The sequence below is a fragment of the Eurosta solidaginis genome, chromosome 3 (genome assembly GCF_040869045.1).
Source record: "Eurosta solidaginis isolate ZX-2024a chromosome 3, ASM4086904v1, whole genome shotgun sequence".
Classification (NCBI taxonomy): domain Eukaryota; kingdom Metazoa; phylum Arthropoda; class Insecta; order Diptera; family Tephritidae; genus Eurosta; species Eurosta solidaginis.
The window spans coordinates 109,475,418-109,493,934 of record NC_090321.1 but is presented as its reverse complement, the minus strand read 5'-3'; the positions used below and the strand labels follow the sequence as shown (position 1 = coordinate 109,493,934).

Genomic DNA, 18,517 nt, shown 5'->3' with positions numbered 1-18,517 from the left:
TCAATTCCCATTGACTGGTGACAACTTTGCCTTAGCGTGGGCAGCCCTAAAGGCCCGATACGAGAACAGACGAGTTCTCGTAGATAATCAAATACGGGCCTGATGAATTTAAAACTATCACTACCGAAAACAGTGAAGACATTCAAAGGTTGCAATCGTCGGTAAATAATTGCCTTCAAATTCTCGCCACGCAACAAGTCTCCACAGATAACTGGGACCCCATACTTATTTATCTCGTGACCTCTAAACTCCCTGAAAATACAGTCACGTTATGGGAGCAGTCTCTGACTTCAAGAAGAGAACTTCCTAACTGGTCCCAAATGAACCAGTTCCTCACAACTCGATATGAAGTCGTAGAGCGAGTCGATCAATGGCGACCAAATAAATTTAAAGCCACCCCACAAGCTAGGCCATCATTCAAACCCCAGCAGTCGCATCCCTTTCAAAATAGATGGACCTCCCACACCCAGTCTCATATGACAGAGCAGCGGACAATGTACAAGTGCGCTATGTGTAAAACTTCATCTCACCCCCTTATAAGTTGCTTCAAATTTAAGAAGCTGTCGACCTCTGATCGCAGAAGGTTTGTGAGAGAAAACAATATGTGTTTCAATTGCCTCTCTCAGTCACACATATTGAAAGACTGTTCCAGTACTGAAACTTGCAATCAATGTCAAGATCGGCACAACTCAGTTCTTCACGAAGACACATCTCAAGTGCCGAAATGACAACCCTCTCGATTGCAAAGGACAGCCTCACAAGCCACTACCACGAATTCCACAGTCTCACCCGGTAATACTCCCGATCAAGCCAATGCCCTGGATGAAAGCCCTTCATGCTCGCAGAAAAGCCAAATCAAATCGTTTTATTCCGAAAACGATTGTGAAATAATTTTACCCACGTTACCTATCGTTCCCGTAGAGCATAAAGGAGAAATTTTTAAACTAAGAGCTCTTGTGGATCAGGGATCTGAACGAACCTTTATTTCTACCAGAGCCCAAGATAGACTCAAACTCCCATTCAAACCCTCTAGATTTAAAATATCAGGGATGGGCGGCAAGGTAGTTCAGACCTCAAACAAATTGTGCTCTCTGACTTTGGTATCCCCCGATTTTGAAACCAGAATAAGTGCAGTACTACCACGGATAACAAAAATGCTCCCCTCGCTTAAGCTCACTAGCGAGCTTCAAGCAAAATGAGCACACCTCAACCTCGCAGACTCGAACTGTCACTCCCCCTCGCAAATAGATCTCGTCCTAGGCAGTGATGTAATACCGCAAATCATCCAAAATGGCGTTGAGAAACTTTCCCCCCATCTTATAGCGCAGAAAACCATTTTTGGATGGATTTTGAGCGGTAGAGCCCCTGTGATGGTCAACTCTTTCTGCATGCAAGTGTCAGAAGTGACGAACGAAGATCTTAACTCTCTATTGCGAAAATTCTGGGAATTGGAGGAAGTTACCACCAAACCCCAAATAACCCCAGAAGACGAGTTTTGCGAGAATTTCTACGCAGCCACAACCTCACGCGATGATAACGGTCGTTACATCGTAAGGCTGCCGTTTAAACCCAGCTTCCCAGAGTCAATCTCATTATCCCAATCTCGGTCTTCAGCTCTAAGCCAGTTTCTTGGAATGGAGAGAAGTTTCCAGAAGAAAGGAGATTTAAAGACTCACTATGATAGTGTCCTAGAAGAATACCTCACCCTCGACGGAGGTAAATGCGTCTCATTTTATCTTCCCCATCACGCAGTTATTAAGCCCGAGAAAAAGACATCAAAGGTGCGGGTCGTGTTTAACGCCTCAAAGAAGTCGGCATCTGGGCATGCGCTCAACGACGTTCTTTATACCGGCCCTACCCTCCAGCCCGATCTGATGCTTCTGATCCTCAAGTGGCGGACATACCAGTTTGTTTTCAACGGAGACGTAGAAAAAATCTATCGTCAAATTATAATGCACGAAGACGACAGAGACTATCAGAGGATCGTCTTTCGCTCATCTCCGAGCGACCCCATAAAAGACTATCGTCTGAAAACAGTCACATTTGGTGTGAACTGTGCCCCCTACCTCGCCATACGTACTCTTCACCAACTGGCCAAAGATGTAGAAGAAACTTTCCCCAAAGCCTTCCCTGTTTTGACGAAAGAAACATATGTAGACGACATTCTCTGGCAGCCATGAAATTCTCTCTGCTGAAACATCTCTCTCCCAAGTCATCCAAGTGTTAGCGTCAGCAGGATTTCCATTAAGGAAAATAACGGCCAATCACCCCAGTATAATAAAAAACATCAAAGAAGAGGAATTGCTAGATACCAATCTTTTGGAATTCGAGAAAGCAAGCAACACCAAAACTCTCGGCATACAGTGGAACGCTCTGACCGACACGTTTTCGTATACAGTGGACTCAATACCCCTCTCTTCCGCTAGTACGAAACGACAAATTCTCTCCTCGGTCGCAAAACTTTTTGACCCCGCAGGATGGCTTACGCCGATTATGATTCAGGCCAAGATTTTACTCCAAGAGTTATGGATAGACGGAACCGGCTGAGACGAACCAGTGAAGCCCCCCCGCTTCATTAAATGGACGCAGTTCGCAAAAAATTTACCCAACATCTCAGACATAAAGATACCTCGATGGGTTGACTACATCCCGAACCAGCAGGTTGAACTGCATGGCTTCTGCGATGCGTCAGAAAAGGCATATTGCGCTACTATATATCTGCGAACAACCCACGGTGCCACCACGTCGTCTCACCTTCTGGTCGATAAAGGCAAGGTTGCCCCTCTTCGCACTACCAGTCTTCCAAGACTAGAACTATGTGCAGCTCTACTCCTTGCCCGACTAATCGCCGTCGTACAATCCCATCTCGAACTCTCCCTTAAAAATCTTTACATGTGGTCTGACTCGGAAATTGTGTTAGCATGGCTCGAAAAGCCTCCACACGCTTGGAAAACTTTCGTATCCAATCGAACAGCTGAAATTATGGATCTCGTCGGAAGCGCCTCCTGGAAGCATGTAGGCAGTCGCGACAATCCAGCAGACATGGGCACTAGAGGATGCAAACCCATGGACTTGGCAAATTCTTCGCTGTGGTGGAATGGCCCTGCGTGGCTGACCCAGCCCCCCGAAGCTTGACCAAAACTATCTACCCGCAGCATCAACCCGCCTGAAATGCGCCTAGTCGAAGCACTATACTCAGCTGAAGATGACCCCGATGTATTGGATCGATTTTCCTCTTTTCCTCGCGCCCTCAGGGTCATGGCATATGCCTTCAGGTTCATTAATAATCTCAAGGACCGAATTCGAGGCATTAAACCCGCTGAACGCGCCTAGGGCGGGGACGATGGCTGAGCGACTGCCGCAGTCGTCCGCAGTCAACCATATTTTTTCTTTCAAACAAAATGAATTTAAATGAATTTACCTGAATTTTATATTGAATTTATTTATATATGTACCTTTTACGTATAAGCATGCATTCTGAATTATTTGCACGTACAAATACGTAATATCATATATTACGTACATATTTATTAAATTTAAGAATTTGAAATGCTTGTATTTTACGCTAACGCGCGAGCGTATTTCACCTCTCTGGCAACCCCAACAATGGGTTGACAGATGTGACTATGTACATACATACATACATTTATATTTGTTTTGACATTTTCTCTTTTTTATTTTATTATCGCTCGAAGTTTTATCCCTTGCGGGTGTGACTTTTCTCTAAATAAATTTATAAATTTATAAAGAAAACTGTAAACTCTCTTATTAAACTCGTAAAAGTGATATTAAAATTGTAATTTTAAAGTTTGCAAAGAAGCAATAAAAACTAATTTACACTTGTGAACTAATCATATAGTTGTGTGTTTACGGAAGGCGCTAAGCATTAGTACAACTTGTTGGAGCATAGTGTCGCCTCCTGGAAGCACTATCACTGCTACAACAACAACAACCATCCCACTATCACCAAATCCATTTGCCACCGCCACCATACCATCACCATCACCAGCATAACGTCGCCATCACCGCAGCAGCCGTGTCCATCAGCAGCATCCACCGCCGTAAAACGAAGGTAACTTGTATTCTCACCACCCTAAACACCATCAAACTCAGGTAGAATTGACGAAGCCGTTTTTAAGAATTTTACTGTGGTTTGTGCCATTTTGTCTTTTCTTGTTTGGTAGTTTGGTGTCTCTGTTAAAATTTCCTTTTGTTCCTGTTTTTCTTCTTCTTTTTGCTCTACTTCTGGTACCTCTTCTAAATCGGAGGCTGCCTCCAGCAGGAATGTGCTAAGTCTATTTATATTTCCCTCTTGAAACTCGTTGGTACTATGAATTCTATATCATATCTTGCCAGGAGGACACCAATTTGTCTCTAATGCTGGCAAAAATTTGATATGCTTGGTCTTTTCGATTGCCGTCTAGTTTACCGTTTAACTGTTGGATTGTTTTTCCTGTTCTGTTAAATGCTTCAGCTATTATTTTAAGATGATTTACTACTGTTTCCGCCTTTGGCTTTGTATTTTTATTAATACATTTGTAAGATTTTTCTCCTATCGTTTTTTCTTCTATGAGTAGTTTAACGATATCTTCTCATTTACGAATTGGGGATGACAGTTAAAATTTAGTTAAACCTTATCTAAACCGTCGGCGCGGCTGGCATATCGCTTTTTTTGGGAATTTATTATGGGTTGAGTAGATTTTCAGAAACAAAATGATGCAACTAACTACGCAGGTGATTAGAAGCATGATCTTAATAGTATCTAGTGCCTCAGTATGGTCTACTACTTGGACTGAGTTTACAACGTTCGCCGTTGGTTTTTCTATTTTTGATTCTTGGCCTCCTCCCATCGTAAAAAAATATGAAGACAAAAAATTTTTTTTTTTTAGTTTTTTTTTCTTTTATTAAAATTTTTTTTTTTCAATCTTTTAATCTGTTCTTCCCATAAATTTGACTTCCCACATATATAACTCTTCAGCTGCTGTTGCATGTGGGTTTCTAACATTCCATATTGTTGGTTCCCCATTTATTCCTTAATCCCTTAATTTCTTGTTTTAGTTGAATTTTTTCTGCCTGATTAGTGCTTAAATTTATAAGTTTAAATTTGTCATAGATCTTGGATATTGTTTTTCGAATGCCAAATTACTTTCCTCCTATTTTTCTTTTCAATTTGACCGGCTTTGGAACTTTAGGTTCCTCAATTTTTTGAATCCTATTTCTCTTTCTGTACTCCTCGATTGTTATTGGCTTAGGGCCTTGCTTGGGTTTCTCGGGTGTTTCGTTTTCACCTTTAAATTTAAATTTAGTTTAACTAATTTGTCGAAAATTTGGTCAAATTGGCTTTGATTTTGTATGTCCTCTTCTGGGAACATAGCTCAAAAATTAGTAACAAAAAGTTTTTACAGCAGAAATTTAAATTTTTGCTTGTCAATAGGCAGCCGTTAGGTTGCCCGAATATTTTCCTGCTTAAAATTAATTTTTAAATTGTCAAAATTAAGCTAATATACGTATTATACTTATAATTATTAGCTGCTAGTCCTGAACGTTTCACAATTTCGGTGTCATTCTTGCGCAGGGGCCATGCTGATCTTCTCTGTATCGTTCCAATGTATGTTTTGTTGAGGTCTTCCAATTGCCGCAATTTTTACTGTTGGTGCCCGAATTTAATTATCATTTCTCTTCTTTTTTTCTTTTACAGGGCTTAGGCTGTAATCAGCCAGTAAAATCCTTACCAATGAATTAGGCTGAATAATCAGCCAGTAGAATCATAGGCAGGATCGCCATATAAAAGATTAAAATGAAGTAATTGGTTTTGTGAGTTTTTAACATCAATGAGCGAATGCTTTTTATTCAAATATTATCAGCTTATTTATACTAAATTATTCTAAACATATTCTTACATACATATTTACTTTAAGCATACATACTTACATGCATATCTAAGCTTATAAACATACCTTAAGCTTACATACTTACGTACCTACATACGACTCGACACATACGACCACACACCTGTGTTGAGTTGTGACTTCGGTGGGAAATGCAACGTTCGCAAATTTGCTGGAATGCAAATTTGGTTTGGTTGTGTGTTGTGCACACACCTGTATTAAATCGTGTGAATGCCTATGTCAGAAACAATTATCAGATGCCTTTTTATGTGTTGATAAACATTTAGACTATTTTTGTTACAGAGTAGCATATTAGCTGATTTAAATATTTGGCATTGAATTGTTGGCTGTTTACACTACACTGATGAAAGATATTACTCCTTGCTTGAAAAATTCTGCTTTTCGTATAGCTTTTGTCTTAGATGGAAGTGAGTTCCATAGACGGATTGAACTGACAAAGAACATTCTGGATGATGCTGAGTACCTAAAATGCGGAGCCATAAGATTCATAGTCCGAGTCGACTGACACAAATTTTGTTTTTTATATAAGTAAGGTAGATTTTGGGAATACAATAGCTTATGCAAAAAGCAAAGGTCTCTCATTTTTAAGAAATTATAAACATCGCATCCGAGGATTTGTGTGGAAATGAAGATATATGATCAAATTTCCTTTAAGAAAAAATGAACCCGGCCGCATTGTTTAAGGCCAACTGTAATTTTTTTAGCGATATCGAGTCAAGGTTATCGTATATAAGCTCACTGTAGGAAATATGAGGTACAATAATGGCCATTTTGTCATCCACCCAATAAAGCTCAATTAACTTACCGGGCAGATAAACTATTCCTTACTTTAGAGTCAACTTTAATGATTTTCATTTTCTCATCTGCCCTGAAAATTAAACCTTACATTTGATGAAGATACGGTAACGTCAAATGAAAACTGTAATACGTTCACGTAAAAAGTGTACTACTTTCCATGAAAACTGTGATACGTTCACATTAAAAGTGTACTACTTTTTTGTGTGGCATACTTTTAAGCTTGACATTATATGCTTTAATTTAAACCTAAGAATAATTTTTAAAGGGCAGATGAGCTGGCGGTAAATTGTTCCGCCCGGTAATTTAAATAGAATTTGAGCAACCGAACATTCACTTATAGGCAGGATAAAGTGAGCGCTAAAATTAAAGGCTTGAAGAGATTTTCTCAGCTTCATCTTTGTGTCTTGCGGCAACAAATAGGCAGTTCTGTATAAACTTCGTAGAGTGCTATAAGTTTTACCAATGACAAGGTTCATATGGTCAACACAAGCCATAGTGGAGTTGATTTTAAATCCTAAATTGGTAACCACATCGTGAAAGAATATTTTGTCTCCATTAAGCATAATTTCAGGAAGGTTGTTTAAGCCGTACGAGGCGTTTGATATTGCCATTGCCTTTGATTTAGTTGCATTAAGAGATAGTTTATTTAATTGAGCCCACTCTCATATGCGTGTTAAGTCTTCATTCAGCCTGAAAAATAGGTCTTTGAAAAGACCAATCGGACGAGACATATATATTTGGATATCATCGGCATAAAGATGAATGGGGGCATTGCGACAACAGGCGACTATGTCATTAATAATAAGCGTCAGGAGTATTGGACCTAAGATATATCCTTGCGGAATACCAAATGTTATGGAATTTAAATTTGAGACTGCATATAAATTGTTTTAATTCTATACAGTTCAGTTATTAGCTTACAGTGTATAAAATCTTAATAAAGGTGCAATACATATTGTGGCATTTTGTGCATTTTTAGTGATTTAGATTCTGTGTTTATAAACTTTCACAATAATTATAGTTTAACTGCATACCTTTTGTTGGTATCTGCTTTTAGGAAGTCATTGTGTGTCTTTTGCTTTCTGCTTTGTTTATAAAAAAAAAATTTAAGGCGCGATAACCTCCGAAGAGATTTTAAGCCGAGCTTCTCTTCCAATTTGCGTCGTGCTCCTCTTGATTTTCCCTAAAAATTGGCCGGACGGCATCTACATGTTTTATGTCGACTCCGAACGGCATCTGCAAGGCAGATGAGATTTTACTGAGAGATTTCAATGGCAGAAATACACTCGGAGCGCTTGCCAAACACTGCCGAGGGGCGACTTTGCTTAGAAAAATTTTCTTCTAATTGAAAAACCTTATTTCTAAAACTTTGATGTTGCTTTGCCCGGGGTGTGAACCCAGGGCGTACGGTGTGGTAGGCGGATCACGCTACCATCACACCACGGTGGCCGCCGCTTTGTTTACTGTCCACTAATCGCTGACCAGCTGATAGCATACAGTGGTCTAAAATAACTCTCGCTAAAACATCTTAGTAAGTGCCCACCAAAAAATTGTTTTAAGAAGAGCTATTGCTTTTTTTCTCTTTGCTTAAGATTTTAGTTTAGTTGGGTTGTAATTAAAACAACTCAACTTTCAGACAACTCAACTCCTGTTTGGTATGAGGAATTACAACTTATTTCAGTTGAAGTTGAATTGGTGTTGCCAACCTAAGAAAGTGACTATTTGACAGATAAATGAACAGCTGATCAATTTGTGGCGGAAATTTAAGAATTTGCAAAAGTCATCTTGTTGTTACAGGATATTATATGATATGAAATCTATTTTATAATGGCGAAAATATTGGTGAGTGACATGTCGCGAATACGGAAAACATTTGCGGGATCAATCCAATCCCTTGGAACTACCAAGCACCAAGTAAGAAAATGTTTAAGTGACAAATGATGAGCTTCAAATGAAGTTATTTTGCAGATTTGAAAGGAAGCATTTTGCTCATTACTAAGCACAATTAAGGACCATTTCCGCAAACGCGTTCGAGGGAAGGCTGTACCCCTATTTTACAATTATGAGCCACACTCAGATTCCTTGCTGATGGCAGCTATCACAAATGCTGGGGAAATGATTTTGGTGTTGAACTGGTTTTAGATATTATTGAGGAGCATATTTGTGCGAAGTGGATTAAAACCCAAACAGCAACAATTGCATTTTACTCTAGAACAGGATTCCCATGAGTAGTGATTAGTATCAACGGGACTCACGTTCGCATAATTTCACCTTTTTTGGCAGCATCCAAACTGCAGCCAGCCTCGTCCAGCTTCGGAATGTCGCTCCATAAAGTTAAAAAGCTATTCAATGTAATCCTTCGTTAAATGTGTACAAAATTGTTGATTATTGTTTGAATAAAAAAGGTTTAACTACCGGCTTTAAATTTTTTGTTTTTTTTTTCGGTAACGTTTTATGAGACCGTGCACCATCTAACTTTTATCAATCAAAAGACGCGTTTCGACCTCCGTTTTCAGGATCCGAAAGCGAAAATCAAAAATTTGATTTCTGTCGAAAAATATTTACAAAAACCCACAAAATGGCCCGAGAGGGTCCGAAATATGAGGCCCGATCCACAGTTTTTTTGTACAGAACATCTTTCTGCATTGGCAGCCTTTGGCCGCGATTTGTAAAAATAACCCTGGGTGGGTCCAACGCCTTTCTGCATTGGTGTGTACAAAAAAGCTGGCAAAATACAACCACATGAAAATTTGAACCGAAATGATATGACAGGAATTAAATTTTTAATTTTTGTTTTCGGATGCTTAAATCGGAGGTCGAAACGTGTCTTTAGATACCAACTTTGAAAATTTTTGTTGAAAATTAGGTGGTGAACCGTCTTGTAAAGCGTTACCTTTTTTCAAAACAACTGCAAAATTGTATGAGACTACTGCTAGTAATCAGTTGTAAAATTTTGACGTCTTTGATAACTACACCAACACAAGGTTGTAAACGGTAATAATTTGTTGGTTAGACTAGACAACTCAACCGACATTTTTTTTGACAGGTTGAGTTGTAATCTGTATGTATAATAGGGGCATTATTTACAATAATGTTGGATTGTTGTTTCAAGAAGTGTGCTTCCCAAAGGCAAATATCCCGAGGTGACACTTATGTTTGCTGTTGGCTATTTGAAAACATGGCTCACGTTTTGTGTGCAGGATTTTCACACATAAGTGATCGAGTTGTTGACTTGATATCCAGCAAAATTGGGCTAAACTGGACCTGTCATGATTGCCGCACAGTAGAAAATGACATGCGTGCTTTCATGAGACAAACTCAGAAAGAGTTCAATAATATTTTCATTGGTTTTCGTGACCTGCACGAAAGATTTAAAATGATGGAAACTCGTTTCAAAAAATTTCAAGTAATTTTCGATCACCAAAAGGTAAAAAATGCATGCCTAACAATAACTCCGACTTGGCTTCGGGTATGGGGCAAAGTTGTCCTCATACGTCTTTACCTCCAACTACACGGACTGATCTGAACAAGCCAGCCAAAGATTTCACGGCTAATGTAGCTCAGAAATCCCCTCAACGGTCTACCGAGCTTTCTAGCGATGCTGAGGAGATTTCTTACCATGTTAACACCGTTCCAGCTAGCATTGGTACCTCTGTAGCGATCGCCCCCATGACACCACTGTTAAGCTTATTAGCTTCCCCAATTTTACCTGCACCTCCATCTGTTTCTCTACCTCCTTCAGCCACAGTATCCGATAGTTTGGTGGTTCCTGGGGGTAAAAGTGTTGCGGCTGCCAGCAACCAAACGTCACTTACTGGTTCGAACAACAACGCTACGTCAACCAACGCGTTATCTGTCCCTTCTCCTATATTAGCTCCATCTTCTGGTGTGCTACCTGCTACTACTACGCAGGTTACTGCTGTGCCACCTCGTAGGGTCATATTTGTGTCACGGTTACATGCCTCTCCATCAGAACATGATGTTGCTAATTACACAGGTCAACAAAAAAAAAAAATTTTTTTTTGTACATGGGTTTTGCCCGATATATTCGGATTCTATGTTCACTTCTATAAAAAAATGCAATTAGGAATCAAAAATATTTGGTTTTGTAGAAGTTATAGCGATTTGAAAATTTTGCATTTTTGCACCAGGCTAATGTAGGTCCTTTCGCGCTATTTCGGTCGATAGAGGGCGGCGGGTAGCTACCTGATGCATCGCAAAAAGATCTACTTAAAGCACAACATACTCATCTTAAAAAAAAAACCAAACAAATGTGGCTGAGAAACACTAAAAAGGAGATAAAAGGTCCCAGATACACATGATTTTAGGTAGATTTGGCAATTCGTTAAGTACATATTAAGAAACTCATCGAAACTTTTACTGACGGTTTGGCAAGCCTAGCAATAGAGCATGCCAGCTACCTGATAGCGTTTTTGTAAGTAAATTTTTTTTTAAGAAGCTGTAGTTTCTTGGGCCATTCGTTGTGGGCGACACTATGTTTTTGCATATCACAGAGGAATGATGCCTTCGAGAAGTTGTAAACGAGCGGCTAATTCGTTTTGCTATATATGTGGCGAATGTATTAAAAGAAGACAAAAAAGTTTGATTTAACTAAAAACAAAAGGATTTGCGAGACCTACCTAACCTACTTCGGTCTACCTGTTAAAAACCAGGACAAATTGGCTCCACATGTTTCATGTAACTCTTGCAGAAGCATTCTGGATCGTAAGTTTATTTTCTCTTTTTTACTGTTTCATATATATATATACATATATCTACATATATATGTGACAAGCTTTACCGAACTCGACGAAACGCATGTATGCAGGACAACGAATAGATTTTAAAAGTCAGTCCTTAACCGGTCGTTGTAAAGTTAATACGCTAAATACGCGAATATAATAATCTCATATAACCTACATATTATCTATAAACTTTAATTAAAATACTACTTAGTTTAAGCAACTACCAATATAACTTTTGTTTTAAATGAATAAATGAACTAAACCGAGTGAATACTCTACAAATTGGTGTCAAAAGTGCAATCGAATCTCAACGCGCATGTAGAAATGTACATAAGGTCGTATGCAATTTTAAATTGCCTATAGCATTAAACTGAATTCATAACTGTTGCTATGCTATCTAAGTGAAGAAAAACAAATCAAAGAACAGTGCGAAATTTTAAGAATTGTTGAAGTGGTTGCGAAATTATTGACTTTTAATTTCGTTTATGGCTGTACATAAATGTAAAACATAGCGCCAGTTATTTGTTGTTGAACGCAATTTGCGCATCATAATTCGACTCGTAAACGGTTGACGACGACGCCGAAAAGCGTGATAGATGAGTATATCATAAAATTGTTGTTTTTGCTTTGAGCGAAAAATCCAGAACATTAAATTTGCATCATTCACTTGCTGGAGTGATGAGCGTAAGCAAACGATACATATCCTAAAAAGCTAAGTGTGGTACACGAAGTAGCGTGGCAGAGACCGAATAGCGCTATCGTACGAACTGTGTGTTGTTGGAAAATCTGTACTAGCACGGCGGTGGCTGAATAGTGTTGGTGTTGATTTCCATGTATGTTTGTGTGGCAGAGGCCGAATAGCACAATACAAAGTTGTTGGTCAAGTTTCGCTTAGCAAAGGCGACGCAAGCGAGTTTATTTTCCGTCGATTCAAAAATTCTTGAAGTCAAGTTGTTGGCGCATCATCGTGTTGATTACTTTTAATTTTTGGGATGAAGAGAGAATTGAACGAATCGAGCAATCAGAGAAGTGACGAAGTTGGAGTTGGAAGCAGAAGAACAGATGAGTACAAGTAGAAAATAAATACATACTAAAAGTAATATTAGTGAGAGTGAAAGAAATGGAATTAAATTTCGAATTGAAACGAAAGGTTTCTCATATTGTATGACATTCGCAGACGTTCGAAGTTTTTGATGTAAACAAAACAGAAGATGATAAATTGAATACCAAATTTTCTAATGTACACACATACGCATGTATGGTAGAATTCTATGTTTGCAGAACTGAGGTGAATTTTTATATCTTATGAGCAGCAAATGCAAATAAAAGAAAAGACAGATAAACAAGTTCTTTGTGATTTAAGTATGTTAATGTCGATTTAATCACCTGCAAATAATAGAAGAATAAACGTTTAATGACGAAGTTGTATATGAATGAACTTTAAACTTCTAATCTAAAACTTTTTGTAACACATGTAATTGGATTGCTAGTATAAAAGTAGTCTTGTGAAATCATCAAATTTTTTCAAAACATACAAGCGTAGAGTAAATATCTAAATATGTATAACAACTGAGCACAAATCAACGCAACGTATGTATGTCAGTGTGGTAATTTTGCACCAAAATTAAGATTTTCTGAAATCGACTTTGATTGTTTTTTTTTTCTCTCGCGTAACAAGTTGATATACATATTTGGATCATAACTTTCATATTTTCTTTATTAACTATTTTGTTGTTGCAAATAATCCAAGTATTCGAAAGCACATAGCGTGTAACTAGGCATTCAAAGTCACAAAATGGAAAGAAGTGAAATACTAGCATTAAATGTAAATAGTTTGAAAACCAAATTAACAGAATTAGGGCTATCTACAACGGGTCTAAAGACGACCTTGCAAGAGAGACTGCTTGAACATTTCGGCCTAACCGTTGAGGCTAATAATGATGAGAGGGTTGAAGTGGGTTCCGAATACGGTGACGCTGGTACATCACCACCAAGTGAAATCCAATACCAATCGTTTAGTCGTACGCCTTTTACTTTGCGTGATATCGCAGACTCATTGACATCCTTTAGCGGTTCGGGGTCTTTGTCGGTCGAGGATTGGTTGGACGAGTTTAATGAAAATGCTGAGGCTGTCTTTTGAAATCCTCTGCAGAAATTTATATATGCAAAACAATTGCTAAAGGGGGCGGCCAAATTGTTCATTAGAAGTCAGCGAGGTATCACTAGTTTCGAATTGTTAGCGCAGGCATTAAAATCTGAATTTGGTGTGACAGTATCATCAGTAGAGGCGCACCGCTTGTTACGAAATCGTCGTAAACGCCAAAACGAGGATTATAAAGAGTATTTATACAATCTTATGGAGATAGGAAAACCAATTAAACATGATGATGCGAGTTTAATCGAATATTTTATAGAAGGTATTCCAGACTCTCGTCAAAATAAAGTCAACATTTATCAAGGTAGAACCATTTCAGAGTTGAAAGGGCAAATACGGGTATATGACCAAACGTCGAGCTCATACTCAGCTCAACCTACTAAAGCAGTACCGACTTTTCAAGAAGATTCACTAAAGGGAAAAGGTAAACGATGTTTCAAATGTGGGAATATTTCCCATATAGCTAAAGATTGTAAGCAGGCACAACCTAAGTGTTTCAAATGTGGGCAACTTGGGCACCTTGCGGCTAATTGCAAAGATTCCCAAGGGACGGTTAAAGTAGAAAAAGGTAGTGTAAATACTTTGGGAGTAGACACATCGATTGGTAGATGTATTTTTAAAGACTTAACTTTCAACGGTATAACGTTTTCCGCATTGGTCGACACGGGATGTGATCTTTGCTTAATCCGCAATGACACATTGCTAATGTTTGGCGAAACATCAAATTAGGAGGCGACAAGCGTCGTTTAAGAGGCATTAGCGGTAGCGTTCTTAACACATTAGGTTCCTTCCCCATCTCCATCTGTGTTGATGATTTGATGCTCGAGATTACCTTCCACGTAGTACATGAGCGCGACATACATTATGCAGCCATAGTTGGTAATGATATACTCACACAAGTGGATTTGCTTGTTTCAGAGGATTTGGCACAGTTTAGGGCGAAAGCAGTCGTCGTCGAGGAGAAGAGCAAGCAGCAAAGCAGCACCACAGAAAATACCTCGGAAGATTCAAGCATAGGTACTAGGGAGCTCGTAAGAGAAGAAAATAATAATGATAAGAAGTTGGAGGTGTTAGAAGAGTTTAAAAGTATGTGCTGTATAGCAGAGGTATTTGAGGGTAGTGAGGCAGACGTTTATTTGTCGCATTTGCAGCCCGTAGATAAAAATAGGGTCAAATCACTTATTACCAATTACGAGGCAAAGAAGTTAAAAGAGTCCCCAGTAGCAATGAAAATGTTGCTAACAGATGATGTTCCCATTTATGAAAGGCCTAGACGCATGTCCTACAAGCATGTCCGATAAAAAATGTGTCGATGAGTGGATATAAAAGTGTGTAGAAGAAGGTGTTATACGAAGAAGTACGTCGGAGTATGCATCAGCTATTGTGCTAGTATCCAAAAAGGATGGTAGTAAGCGACTTTGTTGCGACTACAGGCGGTTTAATGCGAAGATCGTTCGGGACAATTTTCCAATGCCCCTGTTAGATGATGTAATCGAAAGACTTCAGGGAGCTCGTGTTTTTACGACTCTTGACTTGGCCAACGGGTTTTTCCATGTCGAAGAAGGCTCGAGAAAATATACGGCATTCGTTACCCACAACGACCAATTCGAATTTTGTTACGTTCCATTCGGAATATCAAATTCACCAGCTGTATTCTCGCGATTCGTATTTGCAATTCTAAGAGATATGATCCAGGATGGTACAGTTGTCGCCTATATGGATGATCTCATCATTCCCTCAAAGGATGTGGATGAGGGAATCCAAAAGCTACAAGGTGTTTTAACCAGAGCAGCGGAGTATAATTTGAAAATAAAATGGAGCAAGTGTAGGATTCTCGGGCGTAAAGTTGACTTTTTAGGGTACATTTTAGAGGAAGGTACAATTGCACCGTCAGAGACCAAAACCCTAGCTGTTGCAAATTTCCCTATACCTCACGATAAAAAGTCGTTGCAGCGTTTTCTCGGTTTAACATCGTACTTTAGGAGATTCATAGAAGGTTATGTAGTGGTAGCTAAACCGCTTACAGATCTTTTAAGGAAATACTCGAAATTCGTGCTAAGGGACGAGGGGATAACTGCTTTTCAGCAGCTGAAGGCAGCTCTGATGAAAGCACCCGTTTTAAAATTATACAACCCTAAGGCAATTACTGAAGTGCACACGGATGCCTGTATCGTCGGATACGGTGCCGTGTTAATGCAGAAAGGCACCGATGATCAGATGTTCCATCCGGTACAGTTTATGAGCCGTAAGTGCAAGCCATCTGAGGAAAAATACCACTCGTATGAGCATGAAGTGCTGGCGATAGTAGAGGCTCTTAAAAAGTGGCGTGTCTACTTACTAGGTATAAAATTCAAAATCATAACTGATTGCAATGCCTTTACTATGACGATGCAAAAGCGCGATATTCCGTTAAGAGTATCTCGTTGGGCAATGTTTTTGCAGGGGTACAGTTAGGAGATTGAACATCGTAGTGGGTTCAAAATGAGACACGTCGATGCGTTGAGTAGAGTATCGTGTTTGCTGCTCGAAGACACGTTTATTCACAGATTGAGAGAGGCACAACAGGGTGACCAATGGATAAAGGCAGTTTGCACCGTTTTAGGAAAGGATAGTTACGAGGATTTCTATGTCAAGCATGGCATTCTCTATAAGGATCACATCAAGGAACTGATAGTCGTTCCATCGGCTATGGAGGATGAAATAATTAAGGTGGTACATAGGCAAGGGCACTTTTCTGTTAATAAAACGAAATACGCAGTAGAGAAAACATATTATATTCCGCAGATAATTCCTAAGATTACCAGAGTCGTAAAGAGCTGTGTACAATATATAGTAAGTGAGAATAAGTCAGGAAAGAAAGAGGGCTTCCTAACCCCGATAGATAAGCAAGACAGACATATAGCTATATATTTGTCGTTGTCGATGCATTCAGTAAATTTTGTTGGCTCTATCCGACGAGAAATACTGGTGCAGATGCAGTTATAGATAGACTCAAAAGGCAGGCTTTAGTGTTCGGAAACCAGAAGCGTATTATATCCGACCGAGGCTCGGCATTTACAACGAACTCGTTTAGAAAGTATCGCGAAACTGAGAAAATTTAACATCTTGTGATTGCCACTGGTGTACCTCGTGGCAATGACCAAGTGGAGCGCATCCACAAGATTATTATACCAATGTTGACTAAGCTTTGTACAGAAAGCGCAGGGCTGTGGTACAAGCATATAGAGCGCGTTCAGCAGGCAATAAACAATAGTCCACCCAGAAGTACTAAATTTACACCTTTTAGGCTACTAACGGGAGTTGAGATGCGGGTAAATGGTGACCCTAGTCTGACCGAATTATTGCAGGAAGCGATCGTTAGGGAATTAGATGAGGAGCGTGAGAATGTGCGCAAAGAAGCACAAGAGAACATAGATAGGATTCAGGAAGAGAATCGCAGAACATTTAACAAAAACAGGAAAGAGGAAGTAAGGTACCGCGTAAACGATTTAGTCGCCGTTAAGCGAACTCAATTCGGTGCAGGATTAAAATTAAAGCCGAAGTTCCTAGGCCCTTATAAGATTAGCAAAGTTTTGGCTCATGGTCGATATGAGGTGTTGAAAGTTGGCGACCACGAAGGCCCCAGCCGTACAATTTCTGTTGCGAGGTACATTAAAAAATGAGAACCCTCACTTCAACCTGAACCATCATTCGAGCCGAATGACGTGTCATGAGGGCCGAATGTGGGACGGCAACATCGTAGCGGATGACGGACTACCTAATTCATACCTTTAAATACAACCCTGACAAGCTTTACCGAACTCGACGAAACGCATGTATACAGGATAACGAATAGATTTTAAAAGACAGTCGTTAACCGGTCGTTGTAAAATTAATACGCTAAATACGCGAATATAATAATCTCATCCATCAACCTACATATTACCTATACACTTTAATTAAAATACTACTTAGTTTAAGCAACTACTAATGTAACTTTTGTTTTAAATGAATAAATAAACTAAACCGAGTGAATACTCTATATATATAATTGCATAATAACTGAAATTGTTATGAAATGCTTTACGTTTTATTATAGTTTGGTACCAGGGTGAGAAAAGAGCCATGAAGTTCGCAGTGCCGAGGATTTGGAGGGAACCGAGTAATCATGACACTGATTGCTATTTTTGTGTAGTAAAACCACTGAAAGGGAAACGTTTAACGAAAACAATATATCCGGTACTACCATCGACATCCGCTCCAATACCAGAATCGGAACAAAATCCTGTACCTGATCCACCTGTGCTAGAAAAGCAACTATTCCCTCAAGGCAGCTTTCAAACACCGAGTTCATCTGCATCCGTACATTCCGAATTTGTTCCTCAATTTGAACTAGGAATACCACATCTCATCAACTCTGAAGATCTCAATGACTTAATAAGAGAAAGAGACTTAAATCTATCAAAAGACAAAGCATCGCGGCTTAAACAACGAAATTTACTTACTTGTGATGTTCGAATATCTCGTCATGAAGAATTTTCTTGTTTCTATAGTAAGGAAGATGGACTCTGTTTTTGCTATGACGTGAAAGGTTTCTTTGAAGCAATTGGTATTCCTTGTAATACAAATGAATGGCGTCTCTTTATCGACAGCTCAACAAAAAGTCTAAAAGCAGTTCTACTACACAATAGGAACAAATTTCCATCTATTCCACTGGCACATTCCATACATCTCAAAGAAAATTATGACAGTATTAAAATGCTATTATCTGCAATCAAATATACGGAATACAAGTGGGAAGTTATTGGAGACTTCAAGATGGTTTGTTTACTGGAATGCAAGGTGGATATACCAAACACTCCTGTTATCTTTGGCTATGGGATAGCAGAAATGATGCCGCCCACTATCGCCAAAAACATTGGCCTGAACGT

General features: G+C 39.1%; 1 protein-coding gene and 1 pseudogene across 12 annotated transcripts in view; both read right to left on the bottom strand.

The window, feature by feature from the left end:
* Positions 1-18,517, bottom strand: part of Sox14 (Sox box protein 14) — a 252,364-nt gene that overhangs the window by 48,616 nt on the left and 185,231 nt on the right. The window lies entirely within an intron of this gene.
* LOC137247337 (U6 spliceosomal RNA) lies at positions 5,532-5,632 on the bottom strand (annotated as a pseudogene).